Source organism: Symphalangus syndactylus, chromosome 5 (assembly GCF_028878055.3).
Source record: "Symphalangus syndactylus isolate Jambi chromosome 5, NHGRI_mSymSyn1-v2.1_pri, whole genome shotgun sequence".
Taxonomy (NCBI): domain Eukaryota; kingdom Metazoa; phylum Chordata; class Mammalia; order Primates; family Hylobatidae; genus Symphalangus; species Symphalangus syndactylus.
The window spans coordinates 126,816,513-126,843,559 of record NC_072427.2 but is presented as its reverse complement, the minus strand read 5'-3'; the positions used below and the strand labels follow the sequence as shown (position 1 = coordinate 126,843,559).

General features: G+C 38.3%; 1 long non-coding RNA gene across 1 annotated transcript in view; it reads left to right on the top strand.

Moving 5' to 3' along the window:
* The window catches only part of LOC129481792 (uncharacterized), a 229,261-nt gene that overhangs the window by 197,464 nt on the left and 4,750 nt on the right, over nucleotides 1-27,047 (top strand). The gene's annotated exons all lie outside the window — the stretch shown is intronic.

Here is a 27,047-nt window from a genome sequence, read left to right as displayed (position 1 = left end):
TCTATAGAGGCTGTTAAAATGTGAGATTACAGCAGAAAACCAATTTCAATATAAGCCTATGGAGATTCCATTACAATATAAAAATGAAATATTGCCAATGTATGTTATACACTACATCCAGAAATAGACAGAAAGCAATATAAAATGCCTCATGCCTATATAATATTTTGGTTCAGACATTCATCTATTGATTCAGCAGCATTCTCTAAAAGGAAGCTGACACAGTGTCCTTACCCCAAATTGTAGTTGTTATACCACAGATGATGTTTTATTTAAATGGATTATGCTCTAAGTCACCTAGGTAAACTTCAAAGGAACTGAATTCAAAGTATGGGGCCATAACTAGACAACTCAGGGACATTAACTGAGAAATTCAGATGAGAATGTTTAGTACACTAGTGATTCTCAATCCTGACTGTATATTAGAATCACCTGGGAAGCATTAAGAGATACCTATGTTGGCCGGGCGCGGTGGCTCACGCCTGTAATCCCAGCACTTTGGGAGGCCGAGGCGGGCGGATCACGAGGTCAGGAGATCGAGACCATCCTGGCTAACACAGTGAAACCCCGTCTCTACTAAAAATACAAAAAATTAGCCGGGCGAGGTGGCGGGCGCCTGTAGTCCCAGCTACTCGAGAGGCTGAGGCAGGAGAATGGCGTGAACCCCGGGGGCGGGGCCTGCAGTGAGCCGAGATCGCGCCATTGCACTCCAGCCTGGGCGACAGCGAGACTCGGTCTCAAAAAAAAAAAAAAAAAAAAAAGAGAGAGATACCTATGTTCAGGTTCCACTCCTGAAAAGTCCACTTTAATCTGTGTGCTAGTGGTTCAAAGGCATCAGTATTCTAATGTACAATGATAATTTACATAAACCCAAATAGCTGGATTCAGCAGGGTCTGCTATGTATGCCATCCAAAAAATTGAAGAAGGGGTTCTGCCAACCACAAGCAGGAATTGCATGCAAATGGGTACAGTAATTTATGCCAGTTTCCCTCTTACCCCAGCTGCTATATTATTTTGGAAGTTTGATGAAAGAAATCTTGAGGAATGATGGGGTAGAGGTAGGAGCATTTAAGGTGTACCTAGGGCAGCTTGGATTTCTGGCTGCTTGCACAATGATTTAAATTATTACTGAGGCAGACACTTAGTAGTCAAACTAAATCCATTACCTAACTCTAATTGGATAAGAGCACTTTGGATCTCTTCAGTTATTCACCCCATCTTTAGGTTTAAATGGAGATTTTGATTGATTAGACTTTAAGTCAATCAAGTCGTGACATTCCCCCGGGAACTGCAATTGGTCCAGGAGTGGGCATAACATCTAATTTTGCCAAATTGGAAGGTACTTGTATTACATCTATAACCAGTATGAATAAGCAGACACACAACTGTCAGTAGCAATCAGTGCTATCTTAGGACCCTGAGGGGATTCAGACTTAGGAGGAAGTTATACCTAGGAAGGGAAGAACTTGGGTCTTTGATAATGTCACTGAGTGCTAACCATGGGTACCTGGAACTACTCTGTCTTTGCACATGTTGAATAACACAGTTCCTTCTCCTGTAAGTTTATTTGATTAAGGGATTTAAGTTATTTGCAGATTCAATCATCCTAACTGATAGAATTCTAGGGAATGATATCTACCAGCAGACGGCCTCTATGGTTGGAGTGTACGTGAGAAGTTGAGAGAAAGGAGGAGATAAACAGCAGGAGCGAAAATGGGGTTTTCAGACAGAAAATTATTTCAAGAAAGAAAATAGTAAGAGTTAATGGTCTCGTTCTCTGGGGTCCTTTTGCAATTAAAGTTTGTGCAGAGTCTTTTTATTTTTTAGAATCTTAAGTGAATTTTTTGTTTGTGCTATTGCTTATGTTAAACAAGAGGACAGTATCTGCTATTAGTAAATAAGAAGCAGTCAAGAAAATCTTTCCACCTCTTACTCTTATGAAACATAACCATTTTAAATCATTAGAGAAGGATTGAAAGATAATCATGATTCAAGTGTTTTATTATTTAACTAAACTTTAGAAAGTCCCAATGGCTACATGTAGAACATCACGTATTACTGAATGTAACAATTATATGTACACAGTTTTATAGTGTATAAATAATGATGAGTATCACCTATTATTGGCTTTATAAAAACAATTAACTGCAATAGAGTTGTTTTTACGGGGAAAAAAGAAAACCCTTTATAAAGCAGGCTTGTAAAGCTCATGTTACTCTTCTCAAATACTGAATAATGATGTTTTCATGTTGTATTTTAAAAATGATTTATAGTAAATGAATTATCTCAGATGGGTGGAAAAAAGAGAGCATTCAAGCTGGAGTTAGAAATTCCATTGTGGCACTAACTCAAAGATCTTAGTCCAAGGGAAGTCTCTCAGAGCCTGTTTTCTCCTTTGGTAAAGTTAGGGGTTTGAACGTGATCTCTAATGTTCTTTGAGTACAAACTGTATGATCTAGGTGTATGTTTAAGAATTTTATTCATTGAGTTATACTTGCTACTCCCTCAGTGCTTTCTGATTAAACATTATTTTCCAACACATTTAATACATCTCCTATTTGTAACCAAGAAATTTGAAACTTTTGTACATAATTAGTCTGAAGTGAAATTTCAATACATCTTTGTTAGCATTTTCATTTGGGATTGTCAATTTGGAGACTGGGGCCAATCTAACCACTGGTTTCTATTTCCATCTTTATGTCTTAGGCCTGGTTTCTTCTCACAATTGTCTTCTGTCTGGATACTGCCTCTTGAAATGGTATTAGCCAGTACCAGATTGATAGGTCGACCAGATTGTACATGCTCACATCTGGCTCTGCACAAAATCTCATGAAATGAGTAATATACTCAGAAAAGATTATCTACAGGGGAAGGATGGAGACTCAGGTGAAGCACTAGGAGTTTTGCTCACTTTCAGCTCTAGAATTGTGAATGTAATAGGCAAAGTCTATCCAGGTGTATTACCATCCCTAAGGAGATCTATTAACTTGGGGCTTTATAAAGACTTTTGTCACTTTCAACAAATCCTTTTGAGTTTATACTCTGAGATAAAAATGGTATATAATTTACTATATGTACACATGTACAGAACAAAATTTGGAGGTATATATCTTGATGTCATCTTCAATTTTCTGAAGACTGAGGTTCCATAGCCCACGTGGTAAGAGCAGTCCTCTCACAACTCATCTGGTCTGTATCTTTTTCTGTGTCTCCCACATTGACCTCATCTTGATGACTCAATAGCTACTTCCTTCCTCCCTCCCTTCCTCCCTTTCTTCTTGCCTCCCTTCCTTTCTCCCTTTCTCCTTCCCTTCCTCTTTCCAGAGATATATAAAATTGCTCTCTGTCAAGAAACAAACACAAATTATTAAAAAGAGTATAATAATTTGCACACAAAAGGAGAGAAAAATCACTGCCTCCTAAGATATCTAACTTGGGTAAGATAAGACCTGGAAGAGATGACACTGTAATGAGTGTTGACAAAAGCAAAGTAGGATATTTTTTCACCATGTTTTTCTAGCACACAAAAGGCATGATCTAGTGTGTATGGGGTAAAAACTAAAATAGTATAGGAGATTCACTGTAATATACTTCCTTTAGTGCTATCTTCTACTTCATCCATAGCTATGTGAAACTTTGCAGGATGGCCCTGGAAGGTCTGAAAGTATAATTGAAGTCTCTACCAGGGTACCTTGGGGAGGTGACTTGGTTTGTGGTTACATGTGATAACTTCACTTTAGCTCCAATGTAGATTGGAGATTATATGTCTTGATGTCATCTTCAATTTTCCAAAGACTGAGGTTCCATAGCCCACGTGGTAAGTGCAATCCACGCAGATTCTACAGAACGCAGATTCTTCTGTAGAGCAGTTGGTGGCTCCTGCGTTCACAACTCATTTACCTTTAAGTATATGATCTTTATGGTAGGGCTGCCCAGCTATTTAAATATTGACCAATACACAGTCTAATTAGTGAGCAGATGCACAGATGGTGCTGGTATAAACACAATGGTTGACCCTGAAGTTAACTTCCATCATTCTTCATTGCATTTTAATTTGTTTTGTGATTTATGGACAATTGATTTAATTAGAGTAGAAATCTGCTAGGCAGTTTCCAGGTTGCTTGAGCTATGCATCTGGTAACATCATCTGACTATGTGTATTGTCTTGTTAGTTTTAGGTTTTAAAGTGTTAACCAAAATAACAAACACGTAGAGGTTCTCTTAAAGAAAATATATTTATTTGGGAATAAAGCATTCCAATGGGAATGCACATGCCATAGTAAACCATATGCCTATACTGAAAGATAAGGGAACAAAGGTTTTTAAAGGAAAAAATGAGGTGAGTTGCATAATTGTCCTGAAATGATTATCCTTGGCTACAAAGACCAGTAACAAGGGCCATGCTGGTCTGAGGTTGGACAGGTAGTTGCTGGCTGTTTTTTTGTTTTTTTTTGAGACGGAGTCTCACTCTGTCGCCCAGGCTGGAGTGCAGTGGTGCGATCTCGACTCACTACAAGCTCCGCCTCCCGGGTTCACGCCATTCTCCTGCCTCAGCCTCCGGAGTAGCTGGGACTACAGGCGCCCGCCACCACGCCTGGCTAATTTTTTGTATTTTTAGTAGAGACAGGGCTTCACCGTGTTAGCCAGGATGGTCTCAATCTCCTGACCTCATGATCTGCCTGTCTCGGCCTCCCAAAGTGCTGGGATTACAGGCGTGAGCCACCGTGCCTGGCCTTGTTGGCAGATATTTTTGTAATAGCATTTTTTTTGTGTGTAAAGTTGCAGTGGCCTTTGTGCAAGGCTATAGTTTTTTTTGCAGTCTTTCCTGACGGTTTTTATCAGTCATGCAAGCATGAGAACCGTCTCTTCATGGCCTTCCCCAGCTCTATTTGCCAGGATTATTATAACATTGGACTCCATTTTGATTCTCACAACTTTCACATTTCCCCCTTTTAATCAAGATCTTTCTCCAAAAGCATCACTGATCAATCATTCTGTAGTTAGGTTTTAATGTTTCTTGATGCCAGGATAGACCTGTCTAGTTGCTGGTCTTGTCCTACATTGAGGGGAGTGCTTGGCAACTAAAAGCCAGTGTCAAAAGTTTTTAGCCACATTTAGCCAACAAGGGAGGCTTGAAGAGAATAGCTGTCAGACTAAGGCTACCTGGAGTCCATTATTAAATTCAATCTTGTCTGTTCTATAGTCTTTTGTTATCATCTCAAAGTGGTGGGCCATCATTGTTTTGTTAGGAGTTGTACTTCTGCGAAAAATTTAACAAGTAACAGATACAAAGTTTAAAAAGGGGAAATGCAAAGTAAAATTAATAGTCATATGACAATTCTAGTTTGCATAATGGTTTTGAGTCATGAATTTAGGCTTAAGGACAACCGGTTGAATAAATCAAATCATGACAGGGAATTAGTTAAGACTTGTAACCATGTAGACTGTGTTCTTATTTTGTGTGTATGAGTCTCAACTTTTCCACAGCAATTTATCCAGGTACAGCATGTAATACTAGCAATAGTACAGACATTTTCTTATTTAACCAATTGATACTAAAGTATGTCTTAGGTTTTGTGAAGTTAGTAGCAGAAGCCATTGATTGTGAAACTTTAATTGTACCATTACCCTGCCAAGTGAAAAAGGTAGCATTAAGAACAGTAAAAGTCTCATTATGACATGGAGTCTTATCCCAACATGTTGGGAGATTCTGTTTACCACATGAAAACATCATCTCCTCCTGATTTGTAGTTTGAATGTCTCTGGTCATCGAATTGGGCCGTGTGGTGAACTTTTTGTGTGCCCCATACATGAGGCACAAGGCTTGTTCCTTAAAACTTGTCTAGTTTCAGTTTATAAAGCTGTAGGAACAGAAATTTTTTGTTTTCACTTGGGGAGTTGTAGCCAAATATTGGAGAAAATTAGAATTCAGGAACTAGTCCTGTCTACAGGTAGATAACAAGCACTTGAAAATAATGCATAGGGCTACAATCTAATAACAGGTGTATTATACTTCATTTACTTACTTTTTTTAGAAATCTAACTTTTTCTTTCCACATTGATTATATAAGAATCTCAGATTTAAAAACCTAGGAAGCGAAACTAAGATAGATTTTAGATTTTGCTCACAGTGATAAGGTTCTTGGGCCTGCCAGGAAGTGACAAATTTACTCACTCACTCTAAGGCCGGGAACTCTTGAAGCCAGGCATTTTATGCACGGCCTTAAATATGACATTTTAGTCAAAACTTTGTTTATATGGCCAGTGTTTCCAATTATAGCCTCCCCATAAAGACACAGCATATTTTTAATTAAACTTATGTAGCAAAAATAAGAATACTCAAGAATAGTTTCTGAATTTTAGAAGATTCTAGTAGAGAGAAAAAGCAAGTACTTTGACCTTTATTTATAAAAGTATACTTTGCCAAATTGTTGTAAATTATAGCTTATGAGAAAAAAGTTTTCTTAGATCTGGAAAACCAAACATTTAAATAAGGAATGAAAAATGTTTTAAATAAAAGTCATTAAAACATCTTTATCAAATACTTAATTTTATGTAATCAATTTTTTGCTTAATCTTGATTAGCAGTTTCATAAACCCATCAGTTTATTTATTAGAATTCTGGAAATTTATATTTAGTCCATTGATGTTAAAGTGATCAGAAATCTGTCTTCAAGAGTACTTGTTAGAATGTTTTCCATAAAATACAATTTTGGACTATAGATGCTTTTAAAGAATTCAAACAATAACTGTGAATAAAAAGACAGTCATGGTTAAAAATCTGATGAATGTTCCCAATTGACAAGGACATTTAGATGTTTCCAATACATATAGCATTTTAAGATAAAAACCAGAATCATGACTGACGGTGTCACATCAGGACTATCAGACCTTTTTATTTCTCACATAATCTTTAGAATAAATTAATAACATATCCATCCCAATACCATTTTACAAAAAACCAAAAATATGACTGATAATCTATTAGATGTTAATAAACATATATAATTTTTGGAACATTTATATCAATAACATACCCATAAATGTAGTGGAAAGAAAATCTAGTATTACTTATTGTTTGACAATGTTTTCCATATAACTTATCAAATAAGCTGAATCATTTAATACTTCTGCAAGATGAGAGATACATTCTTTGATACTCTCGGGGCACAACTAGAAAATCTCAAAGTTAATTTTAGGCCCCAAATACTTAATTTCGGATTTTGATACTGGGAAAACCTGCCAAAGATGTCAAGACATTCAAAGCACTTGATCAAAACAGAATCACAGGTCACTGTAAATAAAAGCCATTTATTTAACCAGAGTGATATTAAAAAGACTTCAAAAGCAATACAGAAAGTTACATGGATATAAAAGTCTTAATTCTGCTAAAGCTCAGTTTCCATAAGTTATAAAAAATAAAGACAACACAGGAAATTATCTTGATGAAACAAAGTCTTTTTTTTTTTTTTAATTTTAGGCCAGTTACCAGAAAGGAAAAGAAAAGCTTTGTACACCATGATTGGTTCTCTTTATGGTAAGCCCATTTAGATGTCCAACCCTATGCAAAGGGTACTTGAATTTAATCAGACACAGAAAGACTGTGTCTAGGGTTATGCATAGACACTATGTCATAGAGGAAAGTAAACAAGAAAAGTTGACCTTGAGCAGGAGAATACATGGCTCTTAGTTAACAGCATGGAAAATTTTCTCATTACATAGAACAATTCAGGTTTATCAAGAAAAGCCAAGAATACATGATCAACTTATGCTGGAAGAAAATACTGCACTTCTAGGCCTTTAATATAAACATTTCGGCATGAGGCTGTGATAGTAGAGTTGAAACCAGAAAGAAAGAGTTACAGGAGTTGATGAAAAGGCAGAAGGAGAAAGTTATCACCCAGCCAAGTAAAAAGATATATCTTTTTAAGGCGATGGACGAAGAAAGCTGAATTTTCAACATGAAATAAGGGAAATTAAAAATATCTCAGGAAGAAATGTGGCAGAAATAAAAACTGCCTGTAGTTTAGAAGATGGCTGTCAAAGAAAGAGGTTTCAGAATTAAACATCAAAACTTCTTGCAATTTTATTAAAAGCAAATCAATACTTTAAGAAAACCTCATTGTTCTAGCATAGGGGATCTTTTTGTAAGTGTTGTATTAATGTCTTTTTAACATCAAAGCTAATCTTCAGAAAGAAAGACATAAATAATTATCTTTTAATTATAACCAACTGAATCACAAACAAAATTCCTTTCATAAATTTCATTTTCACATACCCTATCACAACTTACTCAGGACTTTCTGCTTAATCCTTTACTTTCTCTTTCTTAAGTACCCAGTCATTTTACTTTAGGACACAAATGTACAACACGAGGTTCTTTGTCATACACAAGTATACTCTCTTTTTTTAAACCTTCTTTACCAAAAATACATCATTATAGTCATAACTTTCTTCACATCTCTCTCTCCTGCTTGCTGCTTTATTTCTAGTCTGTGCCTTTTAAAACGACCTTTAAATAATTTCTGAATTAGACAAAATTATTATTTTTTTGAAAAAGAACACATCTTTATGCCATTCTTATAGTTTTTTCTCATCCAAAACACATATTTAGAAATGACTCACACATTTAATGAATATCTATTATTTAATTTAACATAATATAACATAACTTTAAAGTTTCATATTACATGATGAGTTCATTTATAGATATTTATACTATTTACATTCTCCTAATTTATTTATTTTTAGCAGTTTACCTAGATTGTTTATGAGAACTAAGAGGTTAGGCAAAGTTAGTCACCATTTCAAGTCATTTCCCTGTTAACAATTTTTATAGCATGTGAATATCAGATGTTCACCTAAGTAAGAACCTTAAAGTTAAAAATATGAGTATCTTGCTGCTAACTCAGGAGATACAGCTGTTTTAATTAAACCAACAATATTAAATTAGTTTTACCCATAAAAATTACGTAAACAAAGATAATTCTGTTTTCGACTGGGTTTGTAGTTTTATAACCTTTGAATCAAAGTCTGGCAGCTTAAAACATCTAACAGAGACAGATATAAAACTTACTGATCAATAAATCCAGGAAAAAAAGTATACTGACAATTTTGAAGAGATTTCTATTTGTATTTTACCAATAATTTTAAAACCAGCTTATTATTAAAGATTTTCTTAAGTCATGTGAACTAAAAAGCATTTGAGTTAATTACTATATATCTTATATTTTATGTGAGTGCTCATTTGTCTAAGTAGAATTCTTTAAGTGATTTCTGTATGACCACACCAGTTTTTATCATGTAGACACAATATATAACATATGGGCAAACACATATAAACACACACACACACACACACACACACACACACACACACACATATGTGGAGAGAGACACATACACAAAGATTTTATAGCTTTCATTTTAGAGTTTAGTAATGAGATGGTAATTATAAAGTCACCAGTTTATAAAAGACAATTGGATCCAAATTATACTTCTGACAAAATTTAGGCCCATAGACATGGCTAAAATTTATTTGCCCTGATCGGGACTCTAATGAAGGCTGTGAACCAAAATTTTGGGTAAAGCAGTTTCCATGTTAGTTTGATTTTTAAAAATCTCTGTTACTCTTTCCCTACCCCTCCTTTTTTTTTTTCAAATGAGCTTACAGTTACATTTCAAATTGTTTACATTTTATTTAGGATTGGCTGAATTGTACAACAAAAACAACATTTTCAAGTAGCCTTGAACTGGTAACAAATGTATCTTTTGTTTGCTGGTCTGGCTTGATTAATTAGCAAATGTGAGAGGGGAAAATTTTTAGTAGTTTTTTTCCTGGCTTTTTCTTTTTGGCCTCTGTATTGTGGAAAAAGCAAAATTTTTATGCTGGACAGAGATACCTTATATTATAGCTCTGAGCCCAAGATTTTGATCCATTTGATCTGAGAGCCTGACTTTTGTAAACATTTATCTACTTATTTTTTCTTTTTAGATTATTAAGTTTTAAATTACCTGTTTTGTCATCATACACAATTGTTAGCCAGTCAAACCTAAATTTGTATTTCTAAAAGGTATCTAGGTTGTTGGTTACCATAGAGCTGTTGTAATTTGTAAAGCCATTAATGTGAAAGGCCTTTAAGATTTCTTTTTTTAAAATCTTGGCTGAAATGCCATAAGCAGCGAGTTTTATCTGAACACCAGTCGAAGAGTCAGCAGATTCAAAGTGGGCAGAAAAAAATAGATGAGAATTTAGAAAACTCTACGTGTTAACTCCACAATTGCAGGTTTTTAGTATAATGACCATTGGAGCTCTGAATTTTCTTTGATGTAGTTTTGCCCATTGGTTTAAAAATGGGCACAAGAACAGACCATAATATATACCTGACAGGAGTTGTGGAAAACCTGGCATGCCTTAGTGTTTGAGAATCCCATTCCATTTCTTATTAATCTCTCAAAAGCAAGGAAAATCTCATAAGTCCTTTCAGAGAATGTCAGGGTTTGGACTAACATTCTACATGGTGGCAGTCACCCTAGTGGCTTTTAATTAGCCATCCTGCACTCAGCATTTAGAATGTTTATTTTTGCTCCTGGGATATTTTCAGAAAGAAGCAAGGGAAAAGAGCCAAACCAAATCAAAAGAAACCAAGATGAGAGTGTTTGGAAAGTTTTAACCCACGTATGCAGATTGAACAAAATATTAAACTAGGTGTGCAAACCAGGTAAGAGATGACCCACAGACAGAATGTAAATTTTGTAGAAACCAAGATTACTCTATCCCCTAAGTCACTTTTCTTTATTCCAGAAAGGACAAAAAGCTTTTTATTATCCCAGAAGGGATGCATAGTCCTTTATTAAGGTGGCCTTATCCAAACCAGATTCCAAATAATATAAAAAAATCCTCTACCAAAAAGAGGGAGGGTCAATCAGACTGAAGACTCAGCAGGGCAGAAAAGGCTAGCCATGGAAGCAGGGAGGTCAAAAGGCTCAAGTGAGTACTGGGCATTGCTTCCAAGAATCACCGATTCCTTTCAATAGTGATATTTTTCAGGTCCCATTTCTGATACCATGTACATCAACCTAAACAACGAACAGAGAGAGGCTCTCTAAAATAAAAGATATTTATTAGGAAATAAAGAATTGCAATGGAAATACACATGCCATGGTAAACTATGTGCATATTCAGAAAGGTATATGGAGATAAAGGCATTTAAAGGAAAAACTCAAGAGGATTGGATAACTGTTTTGAAATAATTATCTTTGGCTACAAAGACCCATAACAAGGATGACACCAGTCTGAGGTTGTACAAGCAGTTGCTAGGCAGATGTCTTTGCAGAAGCATTTTTTATGTAAGGTTGTGATGGCAGTTTGTGCAGAGTTGTGGTTTTTGCAGTCTGTGATAGTTTTTGTTCTCAGGCATACAAGCATGAGAACCCTCTGTTCATGGCCTTTCCAGCTCTACTTGTCAGGGTTTTCTTAACATCAGTGGCTCTATTTTGATGGTGACAACTTTCACAAAAGTGTTGTCTTTGAGTAATATTTTAGAAAATAGAAAACCCTCCCCTGCCAGATGATTGAATAAAAGTAGCTGATGCTCTATCAAGAGAATTAGACATCAATCACATAGACTTTTGGGCTATGATAGACTTGTAACAAAGTAGAAATGACTACAAGAATTATTCTCCCCAAAACAAGAACATTGTATCTAGAATTTAAGTACCTATATTGTGGTTCTGGATTTTAATAACTAACTGTGTGTGCAAACTCACCTAACCTATCTGGCATCCTGCTCCTCATATGTAAAATATGAGTTGCACTACATCAGTGCAACTCCCAAGCTTTTTTCTCCCAAAAGCTTGACAGTAGTCTTTAAATAAAATTGCAAGATGAAAATAAATGATATAAAATATATACTATTGGAGCTATGGTTGAAACAGGAATGTCCAAGAATGTAGGACCCAGAAATACAATTGAAACCTTGCTGAGAAACACTGTAGCAGCTTCAGGGGAGTGGTGGTCTCTCCCCTGTATTGACAATAAAATCTGCAATATAAAACAATGTGATGGCCGGGTGTGGTGGCTTTCACCTGTAATCCAGGCACTTTGGGAGGCCGAGGGTGGCAGATCACCTGAGGTTAGGAATTCGAGGCCGGCTTGGCCAACATGGTGAAACCCCATCTCTATTAAAAATGCAAAAATTAGTTGGGTGTGGTGGTGGGTGCCTGTAATCTCAGCTACTTGGGAGGCTGAGGTAGGCAAATTGCCTGAACCCAGGAGACAGAGGTTGCAGTGAGCTGAGATTGCACCACTGCACTCCAGCCTGGGTGACAGAGTGAGACTCCATCTCAATAAAAAACAAAACTAAACAAAACAAAAAAACAACAATGTGATATACTGAGTGTGAAGCTCCTCTTCTAGAATGGCAAATCAGGGACCTTGGTGTACAGATGTGCTGCTATGCAGTGATGGCAAATAAATCTGTGCTTGTTTCAAACTGAGTTTTTAGATGGGTTACTTAGTATTTAGCCTTCTATCACCTTCAAACTACGAAATTCTGCCTCTAATCCTCCCATGTGTAAGAAGACACCTCATGAGAACACATCATTCTCTGAGATAGTGATTTATTTCTCACATGATGACAATCCTGAAAAAAACATCTCTTATGGTCCGAAGCTGGCATATTGTAGTTTTAAGCAGAGCCCCCCAAAGCAATCCCATTTCTGGGTGATTTCATTAACCAATTGTAGTGACTTTCCTGATCTGGAGATGATTTTCTACCAGAATCAGAAGTACTCATTCCTTTGGTATTTATTTAGTGTCTGCCATATGCCAGGCATATGCTCAGTGCAAGATAGAAAGCTCTTTGTCTTCAAGGAAGTTAGGGTGTAGAGTGGGAGACTGCCATTCAAACTAAAAATTCCCATTCATGATGATGAGTTCCACTGAGGTCTGCACAAGGTGCTACTAGAAAGATGGGGAAGTAAGCCAGCACAGCCTAGTGGGGCCACTGGGGAAGGCTTCTTTGAGTGGAAGATGATGCCTGCGTGAGTAAGCATAGGAGGAGGAAGAAAAGTGTTCTAGGCAGAGGAAACAGCACTTGGGAGAACAGAGAGTCAAGAAAAAGTAAAAGGAGTTGAGGATCTCCAAGGATTTTGCAATGGCTAGAGGATCAACCCCATGTGTGTGGGCTGAAAACAAGGCTAAAGAGGTTGGTGGAGCCTCCCTCATGTGCTGTGATCAAGGAGTTAAACTTTATCCCAAAGGCTGTGGAAAATCTCTAATGGAGTGTAAGTAGGGGAAAAACAAAATACAGACGTGTGTTAGAAAGCTCTGTCAACAAGATGGAGTATAGACTGTGGTGGGAGATGATGGGAAGAGACAGGTGAGGAATGAACCTAGAGGGCTGGGGATTAGTAACAAGATTGGTCCAGCGAAGGAGTAATCAATGTCAGATGGAAGACCATGGCCTTTAATTGCTGTTGAAAAATCCTTTCATTTCTTAGTAAGCCCTATTTGTCATGGTACGTTTTTTCATATTCTGTATTTACCTATATTATATTAGAGACTTCTACATTGTCATTAACTAGCAAAATTGATCTGAATTTGGAAAGTTTATTTCTTTTCTGTGCTTTGAAAGGGTTGAAATAATACCACATTATTTGTTCTTTAAAGATTTGGAAAAAAAAAAACTTTTGAATCTTTTTTGACCTAGTTTTCTTGGGTGTAGGGGAGTAGTTGTTCTTTGACCTTAGAAAAGAAAGATGATAAATCTATAGTCAGGAAATAAATCAAGAATGCTTTCAATTTGGATGTTATAATTTCTTAGAAAATATTTATTTCATCCAGAAATTCAAAATTATTTTTATAGAGTTTTTACAAAGTATTCATAATTCTTTTTAATATCTTATGCAGATGAGGTTTCTTTCTCGCTTTAGTCTCATTGTTATTATTTGTGTTTGTGCCTTCTCCTTTTTAATTTTTATTTAGGCTAACTGCTGATTTATGTATATTACTTCCCCCGCCAAGAATCGCCTTTTGGTTATATTGATTAATTCTACTTTCTGTCTTCTATTTTATAACATATGCATTTCTTTTTTTTTTTTATTTTTTATTTTTATTTATTTATTTTTTTTATTATACTTTAGGGTTTTAGGGTACATGTGCACAATGTGCAGGTTTGTTACATATGTATCCATGTGCCATGTTGATTTCCTGCACCCATTAACTCGTCATTTAGCATTAGGTGTATCTCCTAATGCTGTCCCTCCCCCCTCCCCCCACCCCACAACAGTCCCCGGAGCGTCATGTTCCCCTTCCTGTGTCCATGAGTTCTCATTGTTCAATTCCCACCTATGAGTGAGAACATGCGGTGTTTGGTTTTTTGTCCTTGCGATAGTTTACTGAGAATGATGTTTTCCAGTTTCATCCATGTCCCTACAAAGGACACGAACTCATCATTTTTTATGGCTGCATAGTATTCCATGGTGTATATGTGCCACATTTTCTTAATCCAGTCTATCGTTGTTGGACATTTGGGTTGGTTCCAACTCTTTGCTATTGTGAATTGTGCTGCAATAGAAGGAAAACATTATTTATGATAAAAAGAAATGCAAACATATGCATTTCTTTTTATCATAAATAATGTTTTCCTTCTGCTCTCCTTAGGTTTAATTCCTTTTAAATTATTGAGTTGAATTCTTATTTAGTAATATAAGTATAGGACTTCAATTTTTCTACTGTTAACAGCTTTAGCTGTTTGCTGTGGATTATTATTAACTGAGTGCTTTTAATATTATCATTTTCTAGATATTCTGCAACTTTGGAGCCAATAACAGAATCATGAACTAAATAAATTGTTAAAGAATGAGTTAGCATTTTCAGGTGATTCATTTTGTTGCTCATTTCTACTTTTATTGCATTATAACCAGAGAGCATGGTCATTACTATTATGACAATTTGTTTTTTGAGGTTTATTTTGTGCCCAATATATAGCCAAGTTTTTGTCAATATTTTTACAAGTATTTGAAAACAGCTCTATACTCTTTTTAACGATGTGGAATTAAAAATGTAATTTAATGAATTAGATTCTAGATTCTTTATATCCTCACTAAATTTTTGACTATTTAACCTATTTGAGGTTGAGAGAAATAAGTCAAAATCCTCCTCTATTTGAAGAATTCTCATTAAATGTTCTGCATTTTACACTTTATGTATTCTTATGATAATTAGAATGTAAAATATAACATTAGTGATATCTTCATTGATATCACTAGATTGAATGTTTTTGTGATGATAAACTATGCTTTGGCCTTGTTTAATATATTTTTTGCCTTGAATTCTGTCTGGCAAAGACATAAATAAGTGCAAAAAGGAATTGTAATATAAACAATTTTACCTATAATCTTTATGAATGACTATTTGAATAATATAAAGCATACAGCTAGTTTTTGTTTATTCAATCCAATTTGATAATTTTTGATGAATTTCTTATATTTATACATACACATGTAACATACATATTACATTTATAACGTGTGTTTCAATCCTGTCATCTTAGGGGTTTTCTCTTTCTAATGCTTCCATAGTTTTCCATCTTCAATCTCCCATCTTTGGTTATATGGTTTATGTCTTCTTTATTTTGGTTCTCTTGCTCCCCTTCTACTGACTTTGAGAGATTTGTAATCTGGTTTTTAGTTCCTCTGGGGGCCGCTGTTATGACTGTAAATATTCTTTAAGGCTAGCTCTATTGACTCCTTGCTATGAAATACAGGGAAATAAATGCCCTTGTTCATTCATCACCCATATCTCACTACATTGCTTTTTAATTTCTTTATTTTCATAATGTCAAAGTTTACAAAACATATTAAATGTTATACAATTCTAATGGCTCCAGTGTTCACCGCCAGTCCTTAAATATCAAAGATTCCCCATTTCTGGTTCTTTACTTTGGGTCATCTTTTGGCTGGCTGAGGCTCATTCTGTGTCCATTTTTCTCATGAAGGCTTATGGTTGTTAGGTCCTGACTCTGCATATGCATGTCTAAGGACCGTATTTATGGCTGATAATTGGTTGGCCTGAAATTGTTGGGGTAGGGTTATGTCTTCCGAAGACTCTGTAAACATTGCTCTGGAATTGAATATTCTGTGGATGTACTATGCTAACACAGTGTTTCTATTTTCATCATTGCTCCCTTCCCCAAAGATCCTTTAATATTACAGATATGCTCTATATTTATTTATGTATTATGGTCCTCTGGAAGGCCACAAACTATTGTAATATCTAATATTTTTTTCATTCCCCCAATAATAAATTTTTGTCTCCTTGAAGGCAATATCATCCCTCTTGAGAATAAATGTGGTAACCTGATGACCCTTATCCTCTTGTAGGTGACTTTACTTTTTCAGTGTGGATAGTGTATTTATTTTTTTCTGCATATTTTCTTAATTCATAGTGTGTTTTTTTGCGACTGCAGATTTAGGGCTTTCTTTTATCTCTGCCAACTTTTGTTGTATTTTGAGCTCTTTTCAGGGCTCGTTTATTCCATTCTGTTATTGAAAAATAACAATTCTATATTAGGTAACTGCTTTCATCTTCCACATCTCTAATCTTCTCTTTGTCATCTTCTTTTGTCCTTTTTCCCCCATTTTGCCTAATTGTCTCAAAAAGTATACATCATTGCATTTCAGATATATATTTTTTCTTTCTTGCTGCTTTTAATGGTTTTTAAAATTTGGGTAGTAGTTTTATTATATTCTATTCCATATATATCATAGCATCAATATTAGAATTATCGTTCTGATTTTGGGGGTAATCTTTTCCTTCTCTCCCTCTCCAGGTAAGCAGATTGCCAGCCAGAGGATCCATGTGAATTCGCAGCATAGCTCCATGGCTCATAGGTCTTCTATTTGATGATTCTGTACTAATTTATTTTGCTTAGTTGGATGTTGTAAGCAAGTTCAAAGCTAGTTGCTATTTCTGGTCTTTTTTCCTCCTTGCCTCATCTCAGGCTGTTTTTAGCATAGGAGTCTTACTTGGAAAAAGCAAAGGTGAAAACAATACTTCTTGAGTCCTCGTTCTCCCTTTGTTCATCAATGTGTAACAAGACCCCTCTACCCTTCCCCTCTTCTCCAGGATGTCCTCCACCTCACATGGCCTCATGGTCCTCCTCCTCATCCTTCTAGGTAAAGCTGGGCCCTATGGGTCCCTCCCACTTATTTTCAAAGAAATCTGTATTCTTATTAAGACTCAAGGAGGTATGAATTGTTTTTCACTATCTCTAGTTTGGGTCTAAGGTTTACTATCTTTTGACAATATTCTTCACAGCCTGGGGTTGGGAATTGTAGCCATTTTCTATTTTTCATTTTAGATGCAGTTTTCTTCATTTTTTATTCTTTTGGATTGTATCTAATAATTTCAGGAAATTAAGAAGAGTAAATACAACCTTAGCCCTCATCCTTGACTAGAAATTCTCAGCCCATGGTTATGCATCTCCCCGATAGGTACAGTTTACATTCCCTGTTCAGAGTTGTGACTAGGATCAGGCAACAGGCCACTAGTTATAAAATAGGGATGCCTATTAGGCATGCCCAGTTAGGGATTTCAGATAGTTAAAGGATAAAAAAAACCCTGTTCAATTAGGAAGTGTGAGAAATAAGGATACAAAGAGGCAGAGAAAAGAGAGAAGGAAAATTCTACCAGGTTTCTGTGACAAGATGGTTGTTGAAAATCAACAATGAAATTAACTTGAAAATTACTGGAATCCAAGGCTGAGGAGGAAAATCACAATGGCCGATTCGGCTTTCATCTTGATGAGGGGAAGCACGTTATCCAACAGAGATTAACCATTATTCTGCTCTAAAAATTCATAGGAAGAATTTGTTAAATGAATATCTGCATGCCCTTTATGTTTCTGACAGCAGGAAGGTTTGGAGAAGAGGAGCTGGGGGCCTGGCACTCAGCTGGTCCCCAACAGTGAGGGTAGAACTTGCCTCTGCCCTCTGGGTTCACTTCCTGATGCTGGTTCTGGGCCTTTCTCCTGTGCTTTACACCTGGACCTGCATCCTTGGCAGTCTTGGTTCCTGAAACCTAGGTAATCCTTCCGACTTTGTTCTTCTGATTCCTAAACTTTCTACTCATTTCAGATAGTGAGAACTTCCTAGACTTGTCTCTGTCTGGTCTTTCCTGGCCGCTTAGCTTGAGCCTTCTGCTTCAAATGCTGTGTCTGATGCCATGACATGGTCATGAGTCTCCTTCACCTGGAAGAGCAAAGGGTCAGATCAGCCTCTCAGTGAAGGGTGGATGCCCTCATGGTGGCTTGGTGGCTTCTGGGGAAGACTATTGAAATGCACCACTCAGATCTCATACCAGAATTGGAGGATCTATTCCCCCAGCTAATGAGAGTGCTGATGGAAGAAAGACTTCAGTTATCAGCTTCTTATTGCCTTAACCGAAGGCCATGCCCCTTGTGAGGGCTGCCTACATCTGATGACTGATCTTTATGGGGATTTGAAAGCATGGACAGAGCCCCCATACACAACAAGACTTTCCATAGGGTTCGTGGAGGCCTTCATTGAAACTAAATTGCAGCCAAACTTCTCCTTTCACTCAGTCTGGCTTTTTTTCCTTTCTTTTACCAAGAATATTCACTAACAACCTTCCTGTCCATGAATTCTCATTAAGAAGTCTGCTTCCTGCAGAATTCAACAGGTAACAGCTTCTTACAGCCAGCTCAGGCTAATCCACTACATCATAATTATCAAAACATCATGAAATTGGCCTACACACTGCAGTATTAACTAATAAGAACGTATAGGGCTGGGAAGGAAACATGGGGCACTATAAAGGATTGTAATTCCAGAATAGAAGAGGATGGATTAAAAGGGCAGGAAGAAGTAAAGAAGAAAAACCAAGCATATTGGTGTAGCTACATCTGTCCTCAAGATTCAAGCTTTGGGGTTTAGACATTGATGGAGCATCTGAAAACTACTCTCCCCATTCTACCAACTTCACTTCAACTACTTAAATTACAAGGAACATCTAAAATCTCTATAATATTTCCTATTCTCGCACTGTTTAGAATGCTTCCACTTATCTTCCCATTTGATCCTTACACCAGTCTCTGTCTGAAGTGGTACCATTTTTATCATAAAGAAGGAGAGAATCAGAGAGTTTGGGTGACTTGTCCAAGGCCACCCAGCCAGAGGCCAGGGCTCCAGGGCCCAAGGCCAGTGCATTGTCCACACTGTGGGAGTTTCCTCTTAAATGAAGGAGCTCAAGAGAGCCAGAACAGGCACTTCCCCCATTTTAAGTTCAGTACATTTTTTTTTAGAGTTGCCTGTTTCCTGGTATTGTTTGCACAGCTTGAATAAAACACTCTGGGGTCTCTGCCCTGCATGAGGACACCGCAAAAATAATGGAAATCAAGTTAGAGTTAGAGAAAAACACTGATTCTCTCAGCTGACACCTTCTGCTCTCTCCACAGGTGTAAATACTACTCAACAAACCCCTTTAGTGCACAAAGCTAGGGGTCTATTTATTTTTAAAATTAAAAAAGCCTGTCTGGTACTTTGCTTGTGGTCTCAGAGCTTCTTGCTATGCCACTGTACACCTGCAATGTTGGTGTAATAAATGCCTGGGGGATGTTCCCTGAAGTTTCCATGAGGCCTACATTAGTTTTATTTTCTTTATGTGGGTCTAAGCATTACTGAGCAGACCAAAATCAATTCCTGGAAGACCATTTGATAGAGTTGTGGCGTAGCTGGCAAGGGATACTCTGCTATGAGTCTTGCTACTGAATATTTTAAAACAGAAATAATTCAAGAAACTGGAGAAAATCTCTCTCTGTCTTTGCCTGACTCCCGAGTCTTTGGATCTGTGCTCAGCACGGCCTTGTCTTCCGTAGCTTGTATTGCTCTGGATGATGGTGGAGTGCCAGGATTAGAGTATAATGTGTATTCCTTTTTGTCTCTCTCTTGAGACCTATGGTTGCATTTTTTTTTTTCACATGTAAGTAAACTAAGCAAATCTCTAAGAATACTAATAGTAAAAAAATAGGGATGTTTCTCCTCCTCTCTCCACTCTTGAAAAGCCCAGTACAGCCCTGCTCCCATGCACCAGCTGGGCTGGGCGGCCACACCTCTCCCTCCAAGGCTGATTCAGCAGTGAGTTTTGTAAAGCTGTTCTGACACTTGAGAAGTCCTCTTAACACTAAGCAGGTAGTGGATTATGGTTGCTTAGTTGCTTTATTTATTCATTTATTCATCCTTTTGATGTTTTCTTTCTAATAAGAGGTATATGAGTCATCTGTTCTGGACTTTATTTTGTGAAGGAATGCTTGGCATGATAAGAACTCTGTAGAAGTTAACAAGTTGAAGAGGAAAAATGACTCATCAGCACCGACATTTTATATCACTGTGTGGAATTAAGAAAAATACTACCACAAAATGGAGTTGCGGATGATGGTTAGGAAATTAGACAAGAGCCATATAAACAGAAGGGCACTTCTTTAGTTTTCTTTTTTTAAAAGATTTTTTGTTTTACTTTTGTTTTTACGATAAAGAACAGGACAAAATGCTCTTCTATCCAACTGAATGATTTTAGTTAGTGAAGATTTTAAAGAGAAAGTGAGTAGGGATGGTGGTAGAGGGTTGGAGAAGACTCACAGGGTAATAAATCATAGCAATTCAGAGAGTACAGTTTGGGACCATGCTACCACAGACTAGACAAGGGTATTAACTGGGAGCTAGACCTCTCGGTACTGACACCATGGGCTAAATTAAGTGAAGATCAGATGAGGGTCACACTCTAACCATTCCCACCCCTGCTGTCTAGGTGTCATCTACATCTCAGCTATAGCCAGAGACCAACTTCTTAATGTTAGCTGGTTTGCTCTAGCTAATACTGATTAACTTTATTGAGGGCTAATTTTTCTCTCTAAGAAGGTCCATTTATTTATTTATTTATTTATTTATTTATTTATTTATTTATTTTTGAGACAGAGTCTTGCTCTGTTGCCCAGGTGGGAGTGCAGTGGAGCAATCTTGGCCCACTGCAACCTCTGCCTCTGGGGTTCAAGCGATTCTTGTGCCTCAGCTTCCTGAGTAGCTGGGATTACAGGCATGCACCACCATACCCAGCTAATTTTTTTTTTTTTTTTTTTTTTAATAGAGATGGGGTTTTACCATGTTGGCGGGGCTGGTCTCAAATTCCTGGGCTCAAGTGATCCGCCTGCCTCGGCCTCTTAAAGTGTTGGGATTACAGGCATCGTGAGCACACCTGGCCAGATGGTCCTCTTTTTGCCCAACTTTGTGCTATCAGGAGGGAGGCCCGAGGAGCTATGAAGCACGGACCAGTATCTTTCTAAATAACCGGACCAACCGAATCAACTGTTATAGTCAAAGGAGTGACAGATACTTCTTTAGAGCCTTCCTTCCTCGCATATTAACAAAGTTATATAGAACAAAATGCACATCTTTTTACAATATGCAATTTTCATTGGTATATAGTGCAATGTTTTCCAACACAAAGTGCCTCTCAGTCTGACAAGAATGATTCTTTAAAAAAGATCCCAGAGTTAAGATAACCTGAAAAAGACAGCAGTAAAATAAACCTTCTTCAAAAAATATTCTCAGAAGGTAGGAAAGAAAAGTGTGGTAGACACAGATATGTGCTGTCCTTCTGAGAAGGACGTCTGCTTAGCTATGGGGCTTTGGGGAGTGTGGTCAGCAAGATTGCTTCCAGCTGTCAGCTGCTCTGGGCTCTCGCAGCTAGAGAGAGTCACTTGGCCAGGTTTCTGCCTTTTCTAGGATGGTCTGTCATAACTGAGGGAGGTTTCAGCCCATCAGGCAACTCAGATTGGCAATACACATTTCTGAGCTTCCTGCCAGCTTCCTGAAGACTTTATTAGGCCTGCGTTGCAGTTCAGCAACTTCTTGATTCCTCAGTCCTGCTTCCACATGCTTTCTTTCACAGGTGTTGACTCTTAACAAATAAGTGTCTTGCATCACAAACGCCAATGAGATGTCTGCTGGGGAACCCAGCCTGTGACAACTGGTGTCTGTTTCTGAAAAAGCAGGCAACAAGATGCAGATCTGTAAGGCAAAACTGTGAAGCAGGCAGAATATAGCTTGAAAGCACCTCCCATTGCCTCATCTGCCCTGTTCCTACCCTACTGCCAAATGTTCCCTTCCTAAATATCTAGGGTGGTCTTGCTCTTCTGGATCCCTCCACTCCTCCATCCTATGGTTCCCTACAATCTAGGTCCTTTTGCTTTTGTCTCCTGGATATCAAAATTTATGTCTAATGTATAGTACATGTAGGTATGAACAGAGGATGGTATCTTAATGTTTCATAAAATGTTTTCCCTTTACTAGGTACAGTCAATTGGCATTCTTAAATATTGACTTTGTGCTATGAAATGTGGAAGGGACGGTTTCTTGCCCAAGAGTTTCCTTGTTGGTTTCACCTGCCTTCAGCCTTGTCCTTTGTATATGTGTTTGCCACACTGTCCCATAAACAGCCTTTCTTTCTTTTTCTTTTTTTTTTTTTTTGAGACGGAGCCCCGCTCTGTTGCCCAGGCTGGAGTGCAACGGAGCGATCTCGGCTCACTGCAACCTCCAACTCCTGGGTTCAAGCGATTCTTTTGCCTCAGCCTACCCAGTAGCTGGGATCACAGGTGCCTGCAACCATGCCCGACTACTTTTTTTTGTATTTTTAGTAGAGACAAGGTTTCGCCATGTTGGCCAAGCTAGTCTCAAACTCCTGACCTCAGGTGATCCACCCACCTCGGACTCCCAAAGTGCTGGGATTACAGGTGCCTGGCCTGAACGGCCTTCCTAAAGCATAAATTGATCATCTTTGCCTTTGTGAAACTCCATGGCTCTCCTGACCCTCAGAATAAAATAACAATGACGGTAATAGCTACCTTTTACCCAGTACTTTGTATAGGCCAGGCACTGTACACTGCATTCTCTATGGGTTAGCTCAGTAGCTCCTCACCACATTGCTTAGAGGTGGGTAAATTGTTGTTTCCATTCGATAGCCTTGATTCAGGTGCCAGCTCAGAATGTTAGATCCTGTCCTCCTACCACACTGCCCCAATCTTTTCCTGTGGCTGCGGATGCTATATATAACTTAACATCAACTCATCTTTCCAGCATCACTAAACTTCTCTCCACTCCCCAAGCTAATTCCCTGGGCTCTCTTTTATTTCCAGACCTTTGTCCTTGCTGTTTTCTAGAACTCTTCCCGACCCATGGTGCTGCAATCCCAGCTGCTCTCTCCTCATTGAGCTTCTGTTCGCCTTTCCAGTCTCCTTTTAGACATCACTTCCTGTGTCAGCCCCCCTCACCCTTCTCCAAATAAGCTGGGGAAGATGGCCCTCCATGTGTCCACAATTACTGTGATACCTGTTTCTGTCATCCCCACTGGTCTGCCTCAAGTTCTTGAGGGAGGAAACGTGTTGCTCACTGCTATATCCTCAGCACTGGTAGCACCTGACACAAAGTAGATGCTCAAATATGAGTGATGAATCCCAAGGGAATACATGTACTGGTAATTTCGTGGTGGTGGTGGAGGTGTGGAGGCAGGATATCATTTCTTTGGGAGTGGTCTTTTCTTTCTTTCTTTTCTTTTCTTTTTTTTTTTTTGAGACAGAGTCTCACTCTGTTGTTGCCCAGGCTGGAGTGCAGTGGCGCGATCTCGGCTCACTCGCAACCTCCACTTCCTGGGTTCAAGCGATTCTCCTGCCTCAGCCTCCTGAGTAGCTGGGATTACAGGTGCCCATCCCTACACCCAGCTAGTTTTTGTATTTTCAGTAGAGATGGGGTTTCACCATGTTGGCCAGGCTGGTCTTGAACTCCTGACCTCAGGTGATCTGCCTGCCTCGGCCTTCCAAAGTGCCGGGATTACAGGCATGAGTCACTGCACCCAGCCAGGAGTGGTCTTTCCTAGGATGTAGTCATTTTTGCTCCTTCCAAACAAAAAGCCTGTTCTCTGGGACATCAGGTGACAGACTAGCTGTAGAGTCATAATTTCTCACTTTCATTAGTAGCTGTCCTTATCAGTAGGATAGGTGAAAAGCAGCAGAAACTTTTCCCTAGGGAATTTCAGAGGCCATGAGGTTGGAAACTGGAGTCTTAGTTGTCATAACCTAGTTCCCTTGTGTGGTGCTGCAGATCCCCATTGTCTGGGGAAGTCAGCTTGGCTGCTCACACAGTGGGGCAAACACAGGCTCCAGGGTGCAACTTGGGACTCAGATCTGGGCTCTGCCACTTGTTATCTCACATCTCTAAGCCTCCATTTCCTTCTCTGAAAAATGGAGATACTATCTACTTCTCTCATTTTAAGCTGTGGAACTAATTTATGTTGCATTCCCAGCCCTCAATTAACCATGGAGTGTACAATCTGATTGAAAGAACCTGATCGAGGCCATTTTCTGGGCGTGCATCCCTGTCTTCCTCTTTGGACAGCCTCTTGAGAAGGAAACATACCATTTAAAAAAGAAAAGTAGGGTTTGTGAGTGGAGCTGCAACCATCTTGCCCGACAAATTAACCTCTTTGTTTGGTGATTGGGGCTAAATTTTCGATCCAAGTCAGGTCCAGAGTCTCTTATGCCATTTCGTCTCTGACCATGTGTGCCACCCAGGAGGATTTGGAGTCGTATTGTTCCAAGCCAGAAGAAGCCTGACAATTGCTTGTTGAAAGAAAATTGTTATGGGCTCTCTAGGTATTTGCAGCCTGACAAATAAACTGTCTTTCTCAAAGAGTTTAGACACACATAGCTAAACACTGAATACCCATATGGCCCATCACCGATGAAAAGGTGGTAAATAAGAAAAGCCCAGTGTAATCAATGTTGCTGTCTTCTAAACTACATGAAGAAAAATTCCAGTCAATATTTGGGATAGTCAGTTCTTTTAAAACCAGGGAATGCTGAGAATGAGACGATTCCATATATAGAAAATGATGTGAGGAAAGCTTTATTCTAATTCAAAATGTTCACATTTTTGCAATTCATGAGATTTCTCTGTAGCAAGAGAGGGAAATGATTGTATATAAAATTTAGTGGCTCTGAACAAAATTGAGTAAATGCTGGAAAAAATTTTGCAGTGTCATTTCGCCTACAAAATGATAAAGGAAAATAATAGCTAAAAGGCAGCAAGAAATAAGCAGGCTCTGGTTGGGAGTAAATTTTTTTTCAAATGCATTTTTTAATTAAAAAGAAATTGCCTCAATTAACTGTTTTCAGAAATAAGGCATAAGAATAACCTAAAAACAATGCTTTCTGGAAAGCATAGATATTTATTTTAAATCAACTTGGTTAAAAGACCTTTAACTTGCTATATAGCTTGGTGACTAAATGTTACTGCACTAAGAAACCACAGACTATTTTTCTCAGGATCTTTTATTTTTTCCCTTAGAGAGGGAGATTGTCCCTTCCCTGGTGGAGTTCAGTGAATCAGAATATTGGTCAAATATGTATTGAATGCACATGATTTGACCTGTGTGGATCCACTCTTTACAGAAAATGGCCTTGATCGGGCTCTTTCAATCAGATTGTACCCTCTATGGTTGATTGAGGGCTGGGAATGCAACATAAATTAGTATGCTTTTTTTTAATGTGTAGAGAGTGGTTTCTGCTGCTTTTGAACAAGCTAAAGAAATGTTTTTCCCATGAATCTCTGGGCATCCTGGGTATATCTGTCTGTTCTGGCCCTGACTTCCTCACTGTACATGGGGTGCTTCACTCACTTAGGCCTCCCATCCCCCACCCACATTATCCTCCCTCCCCAGTCTGAACACTCCCCCACTCTGCCCAACTGTGCCAGGAAGAATGGCCACTCAGGGACGAGGCAGCAGGACCACCATTGTTCTTTCTTTCAAACACGTAGGCACTTGGTGTGGGCACTCTTCTAGGTGCTGGAGAGACAGAAAGTAATGTGTAGAAAAGCAAATACTGCATGATCTCACTTATATGTAGAATCTAAATAAGTCAAATCCATAGAAGCAGAGGGTAGAATGGTAGTTACCAGGAGTGGGAGTGAAGAAATTGGGAGATGTAGGTCAAAGGGTACAAAGTTACAAAGTTACGGTCATATAGTGTGAATAAGCCTAGAGATCTAATGCACAGCCCGATGACTATAGTTAACACTGTATTGTATACTGGAAATTTACAAAAGGTAGATATTATGTGTTCTCACTGTAGAGTCCTAAGTAGAGAAAGGGAATTAGGCTGGTGGGAGCAGGGGAAAGCAAAAAGAGAAAACAGATAAACTACAAGTTTACCTTTCTTCACGGTTCAGGACACAGCCCTCCTGTGCAAGTAACTCTCAATCTTCCTGCATTCAGCTATCACCAGACACCTGCAAGTCAGCTCACTGCAACCTTGGCATTATCAATATTGCACAAAGCCCTCTTCGACAGACAGCATAAACACTATCCTATGAAATCTCCAGCAAGCCTTTGTCTCTTGGCAATTGGCTTCTCTCTTTGAGGCTGCCCGTTCTCTCTCTGGCAATGTATTTTTTCACTTTCTCTAATAAATCTGACTTCCTTGAGCTACAACTGTCTTGGCAAATTCTTTTACCCCTGCACCACCGACTGTGGTTCCCCAAAAACACTCACTACAAAAAAAGTAACTGTGAAAAGATGAGTATGTTAATTAGCTTGACTGTAGTAATCATTTCACTATGTATATGTATATCAAAACATCATGTTGTATGACTTCAATATATATTTCTTTATTTAAAAAAGTAATGGTAAGCATTACTTCTGCCTGGGAAGAACCAAGATGAGAGCTAAGGAGAAGTTGGGGGAGAGGCTTTGCTTTTGATTGAGAGGACAGTTTGAATGTCAAGAAAGAGGCCAACTGCAAAGATCTGGGGGCAGGGAACTTCAGGCACAGAGATAAGTAACTCTACAGGGCCTACGGTGGACAGGAAAAGGCCAGTGTGACTGGATCACAGCGGGGGAGGGGGATGGCTTCTGGAGGGAGGTGGATTTGCAGTTGTAGTGGGAAAGAGGGGCCAGACCATTTATCACTATTTA